The sequence below is a fragment of the Patella vulgata genome, chromosome 6, assembly GCF_932274485.2.
Source record: "Patella vulgata chromosome 6, xgPatVulg1.2, whole genome shotgun sequence".
Classification (NCBI taxonomy): Eukaryota; Metazoa; Mollusca; class Gastropoda; family Patellidae; genus Patella; species Patella vulgata.
The window spans coordinates 40,382,430-40,399,401 of record NC_065884.2 but is presented as its reverse complement, the minus strand read 5'-3'; the positions used below and the strand labels follow the sequence as shown (position 1 = coordinate 40,399,401).

The window sequence follows — 16,972 nt, the reverse complement described above, 5'->3', positions numbered from 1 at the left end:
GGATAATTTTACACTGCCCGATAAATTATATGAGCAGCGAATCGGTCGCGCCGCGTCGCGCGGTTATTTCAATTGTATTATGTGTTTCTTTCTGTGTGATTTCAAATTCAAAGTTTGACTTGGTTAGGCTAGATTAGTAGATAGCTGAAACGAATCCGAAGTCAGTTCTCAGTATATACTATATTCTGGGATATTTAACTTTTTAAAAAATTTATTTTATAATTTAAATAACCTAGCCTGGGTTGGGTGGAAGGTTGACGCGTAGGGGTGGGGGCTAGTAATTTGATTTTATGTCTAGTGTCTACCACTTAGGCCTACACATCATCACAAGTTGAAGTAAATATTTATTCATAATATTTGTTTCCCGGTAGACTACCGCTTATAATAATATTATGCGCCGGCTACACTCTGCTGGGCTGCAAATGTGGAGAAAATAGATTTATAAAATGTAAATGCGGTTTATTTAATACCTTGTTTTAATGTTTTCTATTTATTAACGTCTTGTTATAAAATGTAAACGCAGTTTAAAAAATGAATATCCGTGGCTATTTTTGACTATACATAAAAGGTTAACGCTTGTAATACTTCTGTAAAATATGATTGGTTGTTGGTTTCCTCATCGCCTTCATAGAAATAATGACGTCACATGACGTTGTGAGGCTCAGCAGGAGTCGAATGAATCGGTGACCGTAAATAACATTAATAATTTTATTATAAGGTTGTGGTATGGGTACGTAACCACTGATGGTGGCCATAGTTCACCGATGCTACTGATTAGGGTGGTATATTTTGACAAATCGACGACTTTGAAAGAAACATTCACATAGACGTAGTTCATATTTGTTTCCGTTCGATTCTCTCAAGCATTCTGCAGTCTATCCCCCGTCGAAATAGACCGTCATGTCGCGATTATAACCAAGGCTCTTTCAAGGGGCCGTATTTCGGGGGCTTCAACAATTTCTGTTAATTCTTAATGATACTACAACACTGGGGGATTACGTTGTGCTAAATTTGAATAAGAAAACGGAAATCATCGTAACACCAAGCAGAAAATCAGGCAAGTGGTAATCGGACAGGGTCATGGTCGTTTGGAATTCCACCTTCATTGTTCGCTAGCGTGCGATTTGCCAGAAACATAAACGGCTTGATATATCCATTTCCCGTTTAGGATATCTAGTATGAGGTAGGTTTTTATCTTTATGATTTTTAACGATTTTAAAGTGTATGTTACAAAGTAACAATGTAAAATATGGTTCGATTTCCCGACTTGTTTACAAGACAAAATGGCAATCTGAATCTACTCCATCATCATAAAACTATTTAAAAAAAGGCTGCCGTTTTGGCGTTTGTTGTACGAGCAACTTAAAAAAAAAAAAGTATTTTGTGTTGGTCATTACACTGTGCCGGTTGTACACCTTCTACAGATAGAATATTACTAGAGAATAATAACATTTTTTATTTTTCCACGTCTCCTTGTGTCTTTAACAGTCTAATCATTTTCACACATCAACAACTGTTACAATCATCACTATCAATTTTTGTTCCACTCACCACTGCCACTGGTGGTAGGGTGCCCCACCATAAATAAATATCTCCAAATATCTTGACAATTACATGTTGGACTTAGGAGCTAAATCGCTAACATTTGGGGCCTAGACATTGACAAAAGTGGGTCCCAACGCATATAATACTGTAATATGAATGTATATAAACTGATTTACATCCAATGGTTTCCGTTTTTACTCCAATTTCAAATCAGTTGTGTTCAGCGAAATAAGCCAGCAGTCTCAAGCGAGTGCAAATTTCTAGCGTCTGGTTATTCTGGTCTACATATGCCGTTTGATTTGGTGCAATGTGTCTAGCCTTGTCCCTCGAGTCTCTTGATGCAACTGGGGCTGAAGCGCATTATGGTACACGATTCGTATACCAATGGTAAAAGGTTTTTTTTGTCTTAAATACATGTAATGTATTGGATATCAAAAGCCCATCTTTTCCCGGTAAGATCACAACATGAATGTTGATTTAATTTGACAAATAAATCGTGTTTTCAATGTTGAAGATTTTGGATGATATTGAGTTAGAGACTTAGCTACTTTAAAGAAGCTAAATCGCTAATATTTGGGATCTAGAAATTGATACAAAAGGAGTCGCAACACATATAATAATGTAATATGAAGGTATATAAACTGATTTACATTCAATCGTTTCTGTTTTTACTCAATTTCTAATCAGTTATGTTCGGCGAAAATACTCCAGAAGTCTTGATCGAATGGTAATCACTAGCATCTGGTTATTCCAGTCTACACTGATAGTATTTATTGCGCATGCTCTCCATAATAAGAATATGATGTCACCGTTTGACATGACTTGTGGAATATGTCTAGTCTAGCCCTGTTCTTCGAGTCCCTTGTTACAGATGGGGCTGAGACACATTATGGTACACAATTCGTGTACCAATGGTAAAATGTTTATTTTGTCTGTAATATTGGATATCAGAAGCCCATCTTTTCCTTGTACGATCACAACGTCAATGTTGATTTAAATTGACAAATGATTTGTATTTTCAATGTCGAAGACTTTGGATGATATTGACTCGATTGAATTAAAGACTTAGCTACTTTAATAAGCTATGAGTTTAACCATCCATAAATTAATAATAGACTGAAATATGGTTACGAGTGTCGGCCATAACTTCCGGGCACTTTTGATTAAAAATGGGTTACATGCCCTTGTTTTGAAATTGGTCTCACTTAACCAGTCTACCAACTATTCTATGTATGATTGACAAGCCGGGATAATCAAGACTACTTTTTTACGAAACATTGTTAACAGAAAGCTGGAACAAGAAATTGAATTTAGAAACATGCACGTTAGGCAACTCAACAATTGTTTAAATAACCTTGTAAAAGTAAAATGAAACTACTGCTAGTATCATGTTCTTGCCTAACACGAGTGTTTCATAGATATTATTGGGCAATTCCATGCAAATGTGGACATGGTTAGTAAAAAATGAAACAGCAATTAGAACCATTTTTTTATGTTTGTCTGGTCTATATATTCTTAAGGGTTTGGAATTGTAAAGAAATTGTAAAAATTCTAGTGAACTTTTTATATAGCACTATTATTATTTACCTTGACATATATAGTAATATCATTAACTGATTTGTAGCTATATAATGTTTTTGATTTAAAAGTTCCTAATTACTAATTTAAATAATTTTTTTCTGAAATCAGAAACTGTAAATCATCTCCTTATTGAAAATAATAACAACAAATGTTGATATTCAAATGAGTCAGTTTTATAGTATATAATACGAAGTACATGGCACTCGTAACGTGAGTAACACAAAAAATGGAAAAACAATGATGGTTGAATTTTTTTTATGGTCACGTCAGCCATATTTTCTATAGAATATCTACTATTGACCATGTACTTAAAATAAAATGATTCAATGTAAAATGTCATTTATTCTCCATATAATGGCACCTACAAATTTGTAACGTGAGTAACAGAATCATTTATGTAACGTGAGTAACGCAATATGTGATGTGATTAACACACATTACCTCTATATATTGAAGCTAGAATTATTTTTATACGCCCACATTTTGATGTGGACGTATCAAACCATGGTCCCTGGACACTTTACAGGTCAAATTTTTTATCCAATTTTAACGAAACTTGAGATATAGGTCATCTCCCAAAAATCTCAGTTCCTTTCGATATTGGCTTGTATCGGACCATAACTTAATGGATTATGGTAACAATTTTCATCTGATTTGATGAAACTTGAACTACATGTTTTTAACCTAAAGATCTTGGTTCCTTTTGATATTCGTGCATATTGGATTGTAACTTCCCGAATTATGGCCCCTGATTGTACGAAAAATCACGTTTTTAGCTTGTGGGCACTCTAGAGCTCACAATTTTCATCTGATTTTGATGAAACTTGAAATGCATGTTTATAACCCAAAGATCTTGGTTCCTTTTGATATTCACGCATATTGGATCGTAACTTCCCGAATTATGACCTCTGATTGTACGAAAAATCACGTTTTTAGCTTGTGGATACCGGTACTCTAGAGGTCACAATTTTCAAATGATTTTGATGAAATTTGAAATGCATAACTCAAAGATCTTGGCTCCTTTCGATAATTGCACACATCGGATTGTAACTTTCCTAAATTATAGCCCTTGATTATACGACAAATCGAGTTTTTAGCTTGTGGTCCCTCTACAGTTAAGAATTTTTATCCTTGGCTATATAAAAAACAGTTTGAATATATCACTGTTACACACACTATATCGGATCGTAACTTCCCGAATTATTGCTGCTGATTGTACGAAAAGTCACGTGGTGGACACTGTATTATTATTATTCTAAATGAACTTAAACATATACTTTAATAAATTGAAATTAAAATTTTTGTAAGCTTATATTTCGAAAATTTTAGATAACTTATCACTGTTTAAGTAAACCTACCAACACTTCGTTGAATAAGTGACTTAAACATGCATTATGCAAGAGCAAAATCTGCTTATTACAAGTCTTTCTTTAGGCCTGAAATGTTATCTAAATTATCAATTAGACATTAATTAACTTATCCAGACCATAATAAACTCTCGATGTCAAGGCTAGCCTTCGATGTAGGCCGGATTAGATTCCTATATGCCGCTAACGGCCAAAGATAATTAAATCAGAAAAACCGGATAATCGAGACTATGCTGTTTATATTAATGATTTTAGTAATGATAACCGAGACTATGCAAAAATTTCACCGGCTTCTTTCTCAGCTCATAGTGGATCAATTTGACTGAAATTTTCAGCAAATTACCTTTACACTATCTAGTTTTTAACTATTATAGCGAGAACTGCCATCTCCTTATCTTATCTCCCATAATGTATCTTAAAGTACTACTAATAAATAGTATTATCTGTGGTTTGATTTATTTGAACTTATCTTGAAACATGTCGTCACTTATAAAGTTTTATTTATAAGTATTCTTTAGTTTTGATTTTACAATATGAATGTAACGTGAGTAACGTAACGTGAGTAACAACATTTTCCACACACTTCATTAAAAAAATCAGATCATTTTCATATATTCATACTTTATTGCAAAGAAATAACTTCATAATATCCATACCTATTGCAATAAATACTTAATATAAATAAGAGATTAGACTTGAAGGTAATATTTATGTGCAAACAAAACATCAAAATTTTGGTGTCCATTTCATGTAACGTGAGTAACACCATGTTTTTCAGATGTCACCCAAAAAAATTATTTCATTTTTGTTCACATTCTATCTTATTATTTCCTTCCATCATTGATGGATGCCCATACACAATATTTAACATATCAATGTAGATTGTTGTTTGTAGTCTTAATCTCAATATGGATGGGGTTCTTTAAATGTAACGTGAGTAACGCTGGAATTGCCCTATATAGTACAAATATTTGTACTAAACCAAAAGATGCCGCTCCTAACTGTATAGTTAATGATAAAGCAATTTCAAAAATAAAACAAACGTAATTTCTAAAGCTGCTGTAATAACCAAAATGCTAAATATTACTGCTATTCAGAATTGTCAACAGTAGATTTTTTACGACTGTAATAGTTGATACACGTGTGATGGCTATTTATAGATTCTTGTTATTGCACTGCGTGATTAGCCAGAAATCACTTCAAGACAAGCCACTGGAGCATGCACATTCGCCGTGTCAATTTCAACTTTCTGTAGGGAACATTTTTGCTGTACGGGGCACCCTACCACTGGGTATTGTTGTTTTCTTAGTGTTGTTAGGATTCTACAGGTTGTATTAAGAATACTGAGTGTTACTAACCCTAACTTGTATACCATTATATTTATTGTGATCTCAAGGTTCCACCCCTTCGAAATCAATTATTATTAATAACATTGTGCTGGACAATTTACCCAATGGACCTACATGTACATGTACTTGTACTTCCACCAATTGAAATACCACCACATACTACTTGATTATGAATAACAGACAGAATACATAAATTATTTCAATATCGATGAGTTAATGGTTCTGCCGGTATTATTGATATTGTTTGGTCCTGCGACCTTTCAGACAAAGTGTTTGGACTGAATCTGACGCAGATTCCAGCCTTTTAGGCTTACTCATTACAGTTGGAACTCAACAATAATAATAGCAAGGTTTCGGACAATAAGTTGTGAATAAATAAAACATTTGTGTATATTTCGTAATACTTTGTTGCTTTTATTTTATAAAATAATAGTAAACTAGCTTGATTGACAGATCATGGGCGAGATTGGTTCACCAATGTTTTTATTGAGTGCTGATTGTCTTTCTGATATTTAAGGAAAAAAATATTTTGTTTTGAGTACGGTAGGTTATTTTCAAATTTCAAATAAATTTATAGCATATTACTCCTTTTTAAATATATTGCTTTTATGGAATACAACGATTCACTAAGAACTGTAAGTGAAGCTAATGTTTTATCGTTTGGTAGAGCCTGATATAAGCATGTGTTGTTTGTTAGTATTTTCTGTCAGGTTTTGGATTGGACAATTTCAAATAAATTCATCGGCTATCAGGGTTCACACTGGCTTTCAATTTTTTTCCATCAATATGGATGATAATTTTTATATGAAACTAGAACTGCGAAGCAGTAATGACGGGTTTCACTGGTGCCACGTTACCCTTGAACTTCTGTGACTTTCGGTGCCACGTTACCCTTGAACTCATATCACTTCCACATAAACATTGCAGACGTGTTATAAAATGGATGCAGAATCAATCAAACCCGGTAATATCAATTCCATTCATACATTTGTTACGTTACATATGTCAAAAAAGTGATCCTGACAAAATTTGTTACTAACTTACCGCTAAGTTAGATGACTTTCTAAATGGGAAATTAAAATGCGAACAAAAGCTTAAAAAGTGATCCTGACAAAATTGGTTATTTCTCGACAAGCTATTTTTGAACAGCTATATGATGGTATTGATTCAAACTATAAGTCCATTGGAGTCAAATATCATAATGTTAAACGAATAATAAATATAACTCACTTAAAAAAAAATGTTTGTTTTGGAGGCTAAAAATACAGTTTTTCCCAAAATGACATTACTTCCAGGGATAATGAAAACGTTAGATTAGTTTTATGAAATCATCAATAGCATAAGGCATCACATGGTGAAAATTTTATGAAAATCGAATAATAATTGCCACTTTTAAACCTTGAAAAGTGACTTGTAGAAAATCGTCCATTTCTCTGCAACCGTACAAGTTAGAAACCCTTTGTGGTACTCAAGGCTCTACAATGCGATTGAAACACTCGCATTTGCGAGTGAATTTTGACAATGGCGACCAGATATTTATAAATGCTAGGTTTCTGGCGAGTGAACATAAGTCCCCAATTAACACTATAGCTATCTGAACTTTTCTCCGTATAGATAACGTAATCGGCGATGATCATGGTCGACTGTTACTCTTGTTTACTTCCTGACTTGAATTTGGGTCAATCCCATTGTCCTCTGCGAGGAAATTTTCATTGTGCATGCGCTGTATATATCGGAAGTTTACGAGATAGCATGGCTAGCAGACGAAACAAAATATCGTCTTACTTTATTACTACTTCATCTCCTCGCATTGAGTCTCAATCGGGGAAAATTAATGACAGTCATACTGATGCTACACCACTTAAATTGAAATCGAAAGTCAACAAAGAACGTGAATTTAATGTATCTTGGTTAACTGATTTTTGTTGGCTACGGTATGACAAGGAAACGAATGTTATGTATTGCGACTTCTGTCGCCAGTCGGGCTTCAGTTTGGCTGGTAAAACAGACTTTGTGAATGGTTCAAACAAGTTTAAAAGAGAAAATGTTCTTGCCCATAGCGGCATAAAAAATGCCGCGATCACATTCTGGATAAGAGCAAACGTCTGTCTCCCAGTGCCACCACCACTGGAAGTAGTTCCATTCAAACGATGTTTACCGATCTTGAAAAAAAATCCGCCAAAAAAGACTCAACTGAACTGAAAATAAAGTTCAATACTGTGTATTGTATTGGCAATGAAGAACTTCCCTTCACAAAATTTAAGTCCTTGCTTATTTTACAAAAGAAGAATGGGTTGCCACTGACCCCAGGCTACAGCAATGATGTGAGGTGCGGAGAAATATTGTCAACAATTGCAAGTACAATAAAGGATGACACTATCAAAGTTCTGAATAAGTCTCACTACATGTCTATCATGATAGATGGAGCAACTGGCAGTTCGATTTCAGAGAATGAGGTGATATATACAAGAATTGTTCAGGAAGGAGAACCAGAAAACAAATTGATAGAACTTAAAGAACTTGAACATGCACATGCAGATGGTGTTCTAACTGCAATCAAAAGTGCAATTTCAGGAATGGGGATAGACAATGACGAGTTCAAAACTAAAATAATTGGATTTTGTGCAGATGGCGCTAGCGTGAACATGGGACAAAGAAATGGAGTTGTGGCAAAACTGAGAGAGGACATCCCTCATTTGATTGACTTTCACTGTATGGCCCATAGACTGGAGTTAGCATTAATGAAACTCCAGAAAAAGTGTCCCATGGTTGAAACAGTTTCTGACTGCTTACATCTGATATGGAAGACCTATCACGTCAGCCCCAAGAGTAAGAGAGAATTAAGAACAATTGGGGAAGAGTTGGGAGCTAGAATTTACAGTCCAACACCAGTGAAGGGAACAAGATGGGTACCCCACATTGATAAAGCTGTTCGAGTCTTTCTTCAGGGCAAGAAGGATGGCGACTTAGCAACTGATTATGGACAATATTCTTCAGTTTTCACTCACATGGAAAGTTTGGCAGCCACATCAACAAATGCTGACATCAAAGGCAGGGGTAACAAAATTCACAAGCAACTTCAAAGTCTGCATTTGCTGGATTTTGCCACTATCTTTCTGATCTTTTTGGAGAAGTTGCATTGCTTAGCCTGAAGCTACAATCAAGAACACTGATCCTGCCTACTGCAGTATCTGCAGTAAGTGACTGCATGGCAACAATAGAATCCATGAAGGAGGAACCAATTCCAGGTGGCTTTCAGGAAAAGTTTATTCTTTGCATTGAGGCTCAGGAGACTGATTCACCCACTTTCCAAGGCATTCCTATGAAAGGTGATGCAGCCAACTTGAAGAACACACTCTCTCAGGTTATCAACAAGACTATCGATGTCACTCTCACAGAATTGGATGGAAGATTCCATAACTTGCTTGGCACCAACAAGAGTGAAGTAGGCCCACAAGCTGTTGTAAACAGTTTCAAGATTTTCCACCATGATACATGGCCCAAGGCCAAGAAAGACCTTGTTCGCTTTGGGACAAATGAGGTGGAAATCTTAAAAGGGTGGTTTCAGAAACCACTTAAGGCTGCGAATTGCAATACAGCAGCATTTCAAACCGAGTGGAGGCAGTTGAAAGTGTTGGTGGCAGATAGTTTTATGGACAAGTCCTATTCTCAGCTATGGCAGGTGCTCCTCTGCAAACAGCCTTTCAAACACGATCTCTGCAATATTCTTCACCTAGTGGAAATAATGTTGGTGCTGCCAATCAGCTCAGCTAAGTGTGAGAGGTCATTTTCAGCTCAAAAACGAATTAAGTCAGATTTGAGAAGCAGCCTTGGTGTAAAGAGAACATCAGAATTGATTCTCATTGCTTCAGAGGGACCAGAACTAGCAGACTTTAATCCTGATGATGCTGTGACTAAGTGGATGTCTTCAGGGAGAAGAAAACCAACAGGGTGCAGTGGACAGGATGACTGGTCTATGGATATTGTCTGTGTCACAGGCACTGACAATACTAGTGTCAAGCCATCCACCAGTGCCACATCAGATTCACTAGTGGTTTGGCTAGTGGTTTTGAAAATTTACTTATATTTGCACAAGTAAGTTCAAAATGCTGTGTAGGGCCTTGGTGGTACATGTACCTATATGATTGTATGGGTTCATTCTGTTTGTTGATTGGAATTAAATATCATAATTTGAAAAACATTACAAATCAGACTCATTTGAATGAAATGTCTGTTTTGAATGCTAAAAATGCAGTTTTTGCCCAAATGAGGTCATTTCCGGTGACAGTGTAAATGTTAAAATAGTTTGCCCTAGTCAAAATGTGCATTAGGCATCAAATCGTAAAAAAATAATGAAATCAAATGATAATGGACTCTTTTACAGGCTAAATAACGTGAAAAAAGACGCATGCAAAATAGCATATTTCTCGGCAACTGTGCATATTACAAATTAATTTTCACATACATGTACATGTACATTCTCTCCGTATAGATTATTGCTACGAGTTTATTAAAGTTACGAAGAAATATTATAAAATATGAAAACGCTGGATGGGTTGTAAATAGCTTAATTTTACACCTTTTTTCAACTTTTAATCGAAATACCCCAAAAACAAAACCGAAATTAAAAAAAATGAGCACGACATTTTGTGCGCCTTTAAAGGGCGGACCTTTTCAATACCATATTTGAAAAAAATAATGTTTGCTTTCAAAAAGTGATACCGAACTGTCAAAATTGTTGTTTTTGGTAAACTTAAGTCGCTTCCGGTGCCGACAGAAAACTTTAACAGTAACAAAAAAAAAAATGACATTTCAGAAAACGGAGCATTTGAACTTTGTTTTATACAAATCGAACAATCAATAATTAATCTAGGACCGAAAAATTGAATTAGCCAATGGCGGCCAACTCAAATTACTGGGGACAAAAATTGTTCACATTTTTGTTCAAGTCAGATGACCCTTTAATCCTGTGTAAAATGTCATCAAAAAATATTCATAAATAAAAAACTTTTTTGTAAAAATTTAAATTTTCAAAATTTCGCGCTTTATATAATCGATGATTCGTCGAAAATCAAAAATCTGAAGTACCGTAGCTATTTGCCCTGTCTCCGGCTATGTCAGTATGTACCAAATGTTAAAATCCGTCGATTATTGTAAATATTATGGCAATATTTAAAAAACCAACAACTTCGGTGATTTCTGACATTTCGCATTGTCGCCGAATGTTCGAAATAGATTTAATCTCTAAGTCATGCCGACTTTCCCATACAACAGAGTTATCAGATCGATCCGACAAGTAGTTTCTGAGATATGCTCAAGTGGAAAATAAAACGGCCAACATGTTGGATGATTGTTTTTTTGGTAAAAACAATCATCACTAGAACTGCGATGCAGTAATGACGGGTTTCACCGGTGCCACGTTACCCTAAACATATGTCACTTCCGGTACCAATGAAACCATTAAACAGGTTTCCACATAAGCATTGCACACATCAAATAAAATGGACGCCGAATCAACCAAATCCAGCAATATCAATTCATTTTATACATTTGTTACATGTAAGTGTACAGTACTTCCGGTGATCCAATGAAAATGTTCAATTAGTTTGATGAAATCAGAAATGGCATAAGGCATCACATTAGTGTTGAAAATCGGATCCAGATTTGTGATCCGAATACTTTTGTTGGCTATCCGAATACTATTCGGAGACGTGAAATTCTTGAACAAAATTACATCTAAAGTTCATATACCGGTACTCATAATTTCTTACTTGATTCAATGTTTATGAGTGTCTGTGTATGCTGAGTACGAAATCATACTCTCGATTTGCAAATTGTTTGAGCCGCGAAGAAAAAAACGTGCCTAACTTTAGCCGTAATTGTTAAGACTATCTATGACATCGGTCTGACATCCCAAAAAATCAATGAGGTGAAGGAATTTGTATAGTATAACTACTCCTGTTATCCGCACCCTCCCACTTATCATTTTGCTCAATCAACACGAATGAAAAAAGTAAAATAAAACCATGTGCCATTTATTCCGGCAAGGTCGTTTCCCTCATTCTGATAATTATTATTATTATTATTGTTCGATTTATATAGCGCTTCATTACACGTGAAGTGTTTCTAAGCGCATATCACAAACATATACTTCAAACACACAGAAACAATCAAAATCAGGAGAACATAATTAAACACAGCTGCCTGTTAGGCGCTATTATTCAAAGGTTTATATCCAACAAATCAACCGGCTAATCTCAATATTGAACTCAGTCGAGGTATTACCTGATGAACACCTACACCAAGTAGAGTTCAAAAATAAAAACGAAGTTTAAAAGAATCAACTTCATTAACAAAAATTAAACAATCATAAACTAAACAGATAAATCAAATTCAAACGAAACAAATAAAACAAAGAAAATGAAAAGAGCAGTTCGTTACCATTCTACATTAACAAAATAAAGGAAATCAACTTGTGAAAATTTTTTCAAAAAATAAGAGCAAAGTAACACTAATGTTAATAATTATCAAAAGGAACCAAGATCTTAATGATAAAAACATATATTTAAAGTTTCATCCAAATTGGATAAAAACTGTGGTCTCTAGAGGGTCCACAACCTTGATATCTATCTATTTCTTAATTAATTATTGTACCGGTAACCTAAATTTTATGAATATTGTTGTGATGTTATGACGATGTGCAATGCCATTTAATTGGACGTACGGTATCCGAGACTTTGTTTAATTTATCATAGCAATCCAATAGTACATGTACCTATGCCTATTTAAAGATACATTCCTGTGTACAAACTGGGTGATTTATGGTATTATAATAGGACTAAACACATATTCAAACTAATTAATTTGTCATAATTTTGCTTCAAATCCTTCTCAAAACATTGTAATTTAGGCTAAATAAATCTTGTCAAAACATTCAAACATACGGTAGGCCTATACTGAAATGAAATAAAATGGGGTTTAACGTCCCACCGCTCCGAACTGGGCCAATGAAAACGGGCACCCCATACAGTGTGCCACGAGGGAAATCCCGCCCTGACAGCGGCACTATACGGCCGACTCCTATACATAGGCCTATCGAATTCCAACTCTCAAGGGATCCCCCACGTGCACGCCAATGTGCACACGAGACGTCAGCCCCCCCACCCCATCCGAACGACCAGACAGCTGTTCCCGTCACGCCCCCCGTCCTGCATCACTGACAAGAGGGAACAAATATAATATATAAAGTAATTTGAGTTATATCTTCTACTATTGAACCAATGAGTGAGTGGGAATATACGTGACCTAGGTCATTATGAATAAATTTCATTGTGGAATGTCAAAACACGGTCTAAACTCGTATGCCGTAAACTAGCACAGGGAATGAATGAATATTTTTTTTATTTAGACTACTGTTTTCGTTGCATTGCATTAATAACTTTATTAGTTACTATCACTAAATAATACGCATAATGTTGACATTTATGCTCAGAGCTGCGAACGTGAACAAATGCATTGGGGAAAATTTCAAAGTAATCAGACGTAAAAATGGCTAAATATAGAGCATATGGAATGTTAGAATATATTGTAACGAATAGTAAACGGATAGTAAAATGATTCGGATAACCCTTATTTTGTATCCGTTAACGAATATCCGAATAGTAGTTTCAACACTACATCACATGGTGAAAATTTTATGTAAATCGAATAATAATTGCCACTTTTATAGACCAAAAACCTTGAAAAGTGACTTGTAGAAAACCGTCTATTTCTCTGCAACCGTACAAGTTAGAAACCATTTTCTGGTATCTGTATGATCATATGGGTTCAATCTATTTGTTGATTGGAATCAAATATCATAATTTTAAAAACATTACAAATCAGACTCATTTGAATAAAATATCTGTTTTGAAGGCTAAAAATACAGTTTTTGCCAAAATAGACCGGGTGTCTGCTTCAGTTAATCATACTAAGAGAGGGAAATTGTCTGATAGGGCATAATTGTTTGTCAATGCCTACTAGTCAAACATCTGGATTGCTGCCGGGAATTAACCTGCCCATTTAGGTGGTGTGGGGGCCGAAAGGGAGCCCATTTTCACTTTTAATCATACTTTGGTAGATATGGACAATTTTGTTGTACCTTGTGAATGCGCTAATTTTCAAAGATAGGTTGCCAGGCAACGAAACATACACCCACAGCAGATCTATTGACTGACTATAGTGATAAATAATATGGGACTTGAGGATGAAAGTGAAAGAAAAAACAAGGTATTGCAATCCGCGCGTGGTCATGGCAGCGGGAGACGTGGTGCCAGACCTGTCAACTCTACCGCATCACACGGTAAAGTGCCGCGAAAAGGCCTCATGTACTGCTCTACTGCGCGGTAATAGATTTCTACCGCATTTTCAAACAAAGAGTTTTTTTTAATTTTCTTGCCAAAACTATGGAACTTTAAGGGAAGCAACATTTTGCATGTAAACAATAAAGATCGCGACTTTCGGTTATCAGCATCAATTTGGGATATTGTAACATGTAATTTAGCTAAGAGATTTGTTCTCAAATTCTTTTCTATCTATTTTAGAGTAAATAAAGGGGATATAATTATTGGCACGTGTTCCAAATACTCTTAAAATGTGTAGTGATAAACTAAACATAGCGACCAATTTACGGTAGCAATGGCTGACATTTTCGTTTGCACGCGTACGTACATGTACAGCATCTAATACAATACTTCGAATGCAATACAACCTGGAAATTTAATTTCAAGATGGGAATACATCTCGCCGATCCTGACTATGGAACACTCTCTCGAATAAATGTAAAAGCAGATTTATGCAATCACGGGAGAAAAAAATTCCGTACATTGAGAGGATAATAGCCATGGGGGGGGGGGGGCATAATTAAATCAATACCAATATTTAGTCGTTATGCAAAACTAATTTATTACCACCACCCCCACCCCCATCTATTCCTAATGTAGAAATACTATAGAATCTAATATCTAATAAGCACACCAATTATCTTACATGAAATAATATTGACAAAAACTCTCGGAATGGGGAACACGTCACAAGGATATTTTTTAAAATCATGCTAAGTTAAAACAAAAGAAAAGTGGTACTGCCAGTTACTACTGGACTGGTAATTTTAATTATTTTTTACGTTACTAATTATTTCTTTCTGTAGGCTACATATTCAATTTTTGTTTAATTACATAAACAATTTTAGATATGGTAACATTGCTTGTGTATTATTTTATCTATTACCAATTTACATGTAATGCAATTTTTGTATTGTTTGCGTTGGGCCTGCAGTTCAGTGTATCATTTCTAAATTAATTACCCTTGGAAGTGCGAATTTACACGTTTTTGGAAATCTACAGCCAAATCATGGTTTCTACTGCATTTCAGCTCTGAGGGGTTGTCAGGTTTCCGTGGTGCGCGTGTTAGAGCGGTGGCATTGCTCATGGCTGCTATTGATATTTTTGTTCATTTTAATTTTATATATCTTTATCAAAATCCAGTGAAAAAAACAATATCCCATAAGTATTTCATGGAGAAAAATTTGTTTTCGTGTTAGCTTTAGTGAGAAATGAGAAATCCAAAATGGCCGCCATGACGTCACGTGACTATATGATTATGCAAATTTCCAAAATTCTATTTTTTCCTCTTAGCCCAACCCAACACACAAAAACAATTTTCGTAAAAGCTTCCATAACTACTAACTGTTTGGCATTTAGTTCCTAACCCACTTTTTTCCTCAAAAAAGGGTCTAGCAGAGGCAGTGGATTTACGTCTAACATTGAAAGGGTTAAGTGAGAGTGATGAAACTCCAAGTATAGATTCATTATATGGGCGATTCCATGTGTGTTGTACGGGACATTGACAACGCTGTAAATTACTACATATTCAATAATTATGTTATTGTATATTGACAGTTTATCCATGTATCTTATTGGAATTAATGAATATAAAATGTAAGATGATTTAAGATTAAAAGGAATATGTTTTATGTTGTACGGGACCAAAAAAAGACATTGTTCAGACGTATTAATTGAAGTCCAAAGCCTGTGAAAATATAAACATTTATGACAATAAAACCAGTATGTGCAGTTAGTTTAGATGTTAAATTAGTAAGGGACACCTCTTAGTTTTTATCGTGAACCTTAATTGTCCCCCGCCTTTCGTAGAAAGCAGGGGACTATTAAAATGGGTTCGTCCGTCTGTCTGTCCGTCCGTCTGTCTGTCCGTCACACTTTTTGGGACACAATAACTCTCTTCCTAATTGAGCTAGAATGTTCAAACTTGGTGTATGTGTTTATTAGGTCAATGCCTTGATGGAGTTCGAAGATGAGCATTTTCCGCTTAGGGTAAGCAGAGATAAGCAATTTGATTGGTTGATGCTTTGGGACACGATAACTCTCTTCCTAATTGGGCTAGAATGTTCAAACTTGGTGTATGTGTTGATTAGGTCAATGCCTTGATGGAGTTCGAAGATGAGCATTTTCCGCTTAGGGTAAGCAGAGATAAGCAATTTGATTGGTTGATGCTTTGGGACACGATAACTTTTAATTGAGCTAGAATGTTCAAACTTGGTGTATGTGTTTATTAGGTCAATGCCTTGATGGAGTTCGAAGATGAGCATTTTCCGCTTAGGGTAAGCAGAGATAAGCAATTTGATTGGTTGATACTTTGGGGCACGATAACTCTCTTCCTAATTGAGCTAGAATGTTCAAACTTGGTGTATGTGTTGATTAGGTCAATGCCTTGATGGAGTTCGAAGATGAGCATTTTCCGCTTAGGGTAAGCAGAGATAAGCAATTTGATTGGTTGATGCTTTGGGACACGATAACTTTAGTTCTAATTAAGTGAGATTGATGAAACTTGGTGTATAGTTTCATTACAGTAATACCTTGACTAAGTTTGATAATGAGCATTTTCTGCTCAGGGTAAGCAGAGCGATACGCAATTTGATTGGTCGAGACTTTGGAAAACAATAACTCTCCTACTTTGATTGTCCCCCGCCTTTCGAAGAAAGCAGGGAACTATTAAAATGGGTTCGTCCGTCTGTCTGTTTGTCTGTCTGTCCGTTCCGCTTTATGGTAAATAAACAAATAAATGGAAAAAACA

General features: G+C 35.4%; 1 protein-coding gene across 3 annotated transcripts in view; it reads left to right on the top strand.

The window, feature by feature from the left end:
* Positions 1 to 764: 764 nt before the first annotated feature.
* Positions 765 to 16,972, top strand: part of LOC126825376 (homeodomain-interacting protein kinase 2) — a 157,181-nt gene continuing 140,973 nt past the window's right edge. Inside the window, exon 1 of one of the 3 annotated variants that reach the window (XM_050554977.2) lies at positions 765 to 1,183. The gene's annotated coding sequence lies outside the window, so the exon portion shown is untranslated. The remainder of the gene's footprint in view (positions 1,184 to 16,972) is intronic. The other 2 variants (XM_050554976.2, XM_050554978.2) reach the window with 2 other exon arrangements.